Source organism: Echinococcus granulosus (assembly GCF_000524195.1).
Source record: "Echinococcus granulosus chromosome Unknown EG_S00035, whole genome shotgun sequence".
Classification (NCBI taxonomy): Eukaryota; Metazoa; Platyhelminthes; class Cestoda; order Cyclophyllidea; family Taeniidae; genus Echinococcus; species Echinococcus granulosus.
This window is the reverse complement of record NW_020170415.1, coordinates 499,255-504,893: the sequence shown is the minus strand read 5'-3', so window position 1 is coordinate 504,893 and position 5,639 is coordinate 499,255.

Sequence of the window (5,639 nt, the reverse complement as noted above, 5' to 3'; positions counted from 1 at the left end):
CGATTAACTGAACTGTGGAAACTTACTTATCTAAGAGAGTAGTGGTGAAGTTAGAACAGAGGTAAGGAAAAGTGGGCGCGAAGCCTGATCCCCACAAAACTATTTAATACCCTGTCCCTTACCAAATGGCTGTGCTTCTAGGCCAGTGTCCTTAGGGCTAGCGATGTATGCACAAGATGGCCAGCACATTCCCCCTCCTCGCAATACAGTTTGCAAACAGGGCTTAACTCCAATCCAATATAGCTGACAAGGGGTGTTGGTGAGGGTGTAGTCAAATATCCTCTCAGTTGAACGCAAACGAGCTGACTGGAGCGGTTGAATTGTTGGGCTTGCAGCACCAAATACGTTGTAATGACCTGACGCGAGAGGTTGAGTGGACGACGTCCAAAAGGAGAGATGGGTTGAATTATCATTTGGCGACCAGTTTAGCTCTTCATTTTGGTTCAGTGGAAACCTAAAGTGCGGTCTTTGTACTTTTGCTGGGTGATGTGGCTTCCGGCCCATGCCTATAGTTCCAAGCCCTTCAGAAATGCATATTCTGCCCTGGTGCTGTGTTCTTTAGCGTTCATGGAAGTCCAAGGAATCTACACTGGTAAGTGAACACTAAAAATAGTTCAAAAATCAATCCAATTCCCAAGATATTTCGTTAACCTTCGAAGAAATCCCCATATCTCGTGCAAAATACCCTTGTGATAGCACTAAAAAATCTACTTTCCAACAGTTAATGTTTTCTTAGGGGTAAGACTACCAATAGGGAATAAAAGTCGGACTTCCGCATGAGTTTTATCTATGCAGGATACACATAATTTTAGATTTTATCGTCGCTGAAAGATCAACTACACTATCAATTCAGGTGTTTGCGTTTTTCTGGTCAATCCTATCGCCCCATTCGATCGTAGCTAGTTTGCGTGTTCCTTTGATGATGAGACAATGCGCCCAAAACTTCAAACGTACGCATTAACAAGGTGGTCGGAAAAACACAAATTGAGACTTCCAATCCGTTTGTTGCTTACCTATTAAATGTTTTCGAGCTGTGCCTATGTGGCTGGGTAAGTAGAATGCATACGAGTAGGTGTTTTTTGAGTGGATAACTTATGGAGATCTGCCAGCAATGCTGGACGATCAAAGACGCAAATGGTTTATTGAGGGTAAAAATTTTGGCTGGGTGTCTTGAAATGCTTAAACTGGATGTGGGCGCCCGCCTTGTTGGACTCAAATGAGTTACCGCACGAAAATAGGCACAACTCATGCAGGTACTTAGTTTGTGTCCCTCCGTACACTTTCTTTTTGATTACCCGGACTTTGAAGGCTCGATTACTGTGCTTCCGCTGTGCAGCATGGCCTCCAGGACATGTCAGCGACCCCCAGCCATTCTGCACAGCTGCAATATCCATTATGTCTCCTTTTGTCTGCGCAGTAAACAAACTTGAAGGGTTTTGACATTTAGCATCCCAGAGAAAACATTTGTTATGTAACCCCTCTTTGTGACGTTTTCCCGGTATTGAGGTAGGGCATCCTGTTGTTGTAGTTATAATGAGATACATTTATTTTAAAGGTTTTCTAATTTCCGTACAAAACAATACAGCGATATCTGCTTGACGTTTGGTTATTCATTACCGACTCAAGTCCTGACCCTATCAGTCGCATGAAAGGGGTGGGTGTAGATTTTGACTCATAATGCTACTGAAATAGCCAAGCAACCTGAACTCAACTAACGGGTTTTAGTCACCTCGGTAGAAGTTACTTACAAAGAGAACTTTAAGCCTTGACTTTATGCATTGACCCACATATTTGTTACTGGGGCCACACACAGGTGACATGTGTTCTTTATTCGTTTGCGTTGAATATCTTCATCGGAATAAAACTACAAAGTGGATGGAGTATGCATTTTGTTAAAGAGAAAAGACATTTTAATTTCTGGAGCAACAAATGAATTCATCAAAAATGATGATGAACGCCATCTTATAACCTAAAAACCTATAGGTTGCGCAGTTTTACTCACTCCCGAGACCATCTTCGCAGACGTGCAAGTTGTAACTTCTTTCGTAATAGATAACTAAGAAACCGACTTTAAACATGCAGGGTTTAATTACGTGAACTGTTTATTCGAGATGACGTCAAGTAGCGCGTCACGTGGAGGAGGACGGCGTCACTGCCCCTCACCTGAGCCTTGCATCAGGTATCGCCCTTAATTAGGAACTCACACCAATGAGAGACTTTGCGATGGCTTCTTGAAAGCTAATCTACCCGTTGCAGTGAATAATTTCATGTAGTTTTTAAGTCTCGAGTTCTGGTCTGCCACACGGCTGCGTTACCTGTTGCAAACTATGCTGCCTGCAATTTCTCAACTGCTGCATCTGAGTCCTTCCTGAACACATAGCAAGGTGGAGTTTGAATAAAACCGTGCTTTAGACACAGAGAAATCGCTATATAGCCGATGCAGTGATCGAGACACCTTGGGTGCAGTATCATGACACAGAAATTGTAATATTTTTTTTGTTTTAGTTGATAGGTACATAAGCAGGGGATTTATGCAATCCGTTTGTAAATAGCCAACCTTCACCTAGCTACAGAACATGACTGAGAAGTGGTTCTCACGGCGGACTGCCATCTATCTATACTTAATTTTTTGCCTTGAAAAATTATGAATTGCAGTGACTGTTAAAGCTCAGCCACCTTAGGGATGGGTGGATACATAGCATTGCGAATGCAGTTTGATACCCATTTACTTAGCATATTCCCACATCTCTTAGCAGTGAGAGGTTAAAAAAGTTATAGGTTTACGAACTGCAGCCTGCCTATTTAATTTCCATTGTGGGAGAGAGAGGTGGAGATCATGACTGATGCAACTAGTTGCAGTCACCTGGTGCTCTCCTCATTCTAATGACAAAAGACGTGTTATTGAATGACTGTTTTGTCTCTGGTATTTTATTAGCAAGCCTTTGGATAATGTTTTGGAGTAAACTAAGTGCAGCCGTGTGTTTGGCGCTAAAGTGAATCACAGGTCTCGGCAAGCTTCCCTTCGGTTTACATCGTATCATGCCAATCTCAGGCATTCTGATTTCAGCCCTTCTCTTAGCTTTGGTTTTGCGGGCAATTAAGGTCTCGTTTTTAACTTTCCTGGATGAATTGGCCTGTAATTCTTGCCAGTGTCTCCCGGCTCTTCCCCACGTCGGTAATACATATTCTGCCTTAGTGTTATGTCTCTTTACATCTTCAGGGAGGTCTCCAAGTGCTATATTTTTACCACTTTACTTACTCATCCACTTGAATTTCTTTGACAATATTGTCTACACTTCCCATCATATGACCATTTCTTAGCTTCGTTAGAAAGGGCGGTACAAACGAGCAGAATTACCTGATGCCTGAATGCGGCTACTTAATTTGAATCAAGTAGCAGTCGCGACCGAGCTTATTTCATTGCCCAAAACCAAGGATAGTGGGGTGATTGATTGGCATTTTAATGTGCTATTAAGACGACTCCCTCCTCTAGGTAGCTTTTCAAACCCTGATAAGTAGTTTAAATCGGTTTTCCTTAAAATGCTTTACATTGAATTAATTTTTGCGGGTTCAGCGCCCCGAGACTTCCCTGCAGACTCAAGAAAGCACAATGCTAGAGGCGAGCTGGGGCAAGAGGGGCTACTGCCATGTCCTGGAGAACATGTCGCCTAGCGAAAGTACCAAAAGTGGAGCCTTTAGGTACCCGCAAAACCAAGACGAAAAGTTAAACAGATCATCAACATATTCTTGTTCGTAATCGTGATTGGGGTCTGAATACCTGGACTGAACGACTAGCAGTTCAAATGAGTAGATGTATTTAGTAATTACTCCAATGAACTCGTAAACATATCTGCAGCTTATGCATCGGATTGCAATTTCCTCCTTTTCACACTTCTAATCACGTCTTTCTTCTTTGCCTGTATTCGTGGCAGCCAGCGGAGAGAGTGATTTAAGGTGGTCACATGGAGAGTGCGCACGCTAGAGCCTCAATGCATTTCGCAGAGATTTGCTTGCAGTTTTTATGCCACATTTATAAAGCAAATCTCATGTGATTCTTATTGCATTGTATGCAGTATTGAAATGAGACAGAAGGGAGTAAAGTAGATTTGCAAAGAACAGAACTGAATATAAATGGTTTCCAGAAGGTGTGTGAACAACAAAGTTATGTATTATTGCGACTCTCTAACTTCATCCATTTCATATGACTGATTGTGAAATTTAAGTGGATTATCAGGATCTAATGATACTTCAATGAAGTTTGTGAAGGCGGGTAGAGGAATATCGAAAATGGGTGCGTTGATTTTAATGATATTTTTAGGAAGTTAAAAAGGGCAACCCTAGTTAGATTTGGATTACCATTAAGGGTTGGTGCAGTGTCCCAGGTCTGTCCTGAAGATGAAAGAAGCCGTAATATTGGGGCAGAATATGCAATGCAAAGTACAGAAGGCCTGGGGACCAGTAATATGGCTCAGCGACAGCAAAATTACTGGGGCTTTAGTGCACACTAAAGCAAAATGAAGAGTTTAACAAACAAATTGCGTGTTTTATAGTCCCCCTTCTGATTTGAGCGTCATCTCTGGTGCTCTTTTTAATCTGCCTTCAGGTCAGCCACCACAAATTTGTCGATGCTGTAAAAACAGCAACTACAAATCAACGGTGCTAGTGATCGAAGAAAATTGACTCCAACACCACTGATCCCTCTTGGCAATTCCACTAAGTCTCAAGGTTCATCCGGTTTGGAAATTGATTTAGGGAAGGAGAAATGTGTTTCCCACCTCAAATGCTCACTGTAAGTGGTACCAACACTGGCGCAAAAGCGGAGTCATTTAATTAAGGACGATGTTTAAAACAGTTTCGTAAGGATAAGATTTGAGTCTATTCCTCACTGCCTCTTCGTTCTCACATCAGTACTGACCAGTCATATCTATCTATTTGGGCTTCATTCACTTAGTAGAGAGGTAGGAAAGGTATCGCATGTTTACTTCGTTGACACCTTTCAGACACATACCTTTGATAGTTCCATAACGGACATTTCCAGAGGGTTCAGGGCCACGGACAGTGTCGCTTCGGTTGTAAATAGCATTACTGTAAATAACAGGATTAAAATAGTTGCCAAATGTAGACGTCATTTTCAGCCCTCCTGTTAAGAGTCATTGCAGACTCGCCCGTCAGTGTACATACCCTTCTTTCGCTACGTTAAGGTTTAGTATTGAGAAATGGAAATCAAAATAGTTATCCCTTAGAAGAAGTTAGCTCTCCACCACCACTAAAGTAGCGCCCTAAGTCCATTCTAGAGCGGAGGAAAGTACAGTCGCAAGCCCCTTCAAGTGTCCATGATGCCAAAATGAAGTAGTTCAGCAAATACACAAATCATTACGCTGGTACTTGCTATCGCCAAATATTGCTAGGGCTGGAAAATAACACAAGTAGAAGGCGGATCAGTGTTACAATGCCAAAGAAGTAGAAAGTGGAAGTAAGTCGCGAGTCCACCTTAAATGAACATACTTCCGTATTCTGTTTGGTTTACACGAATTTCCTCCTTACCAGACATGTTTACGAAAGAGTTCACCTGTAGAGTATGACCACGCTCTTTTGTCTTTCAATCATAAATGAGTAAATTTTCATAGTTCTGTTAATCA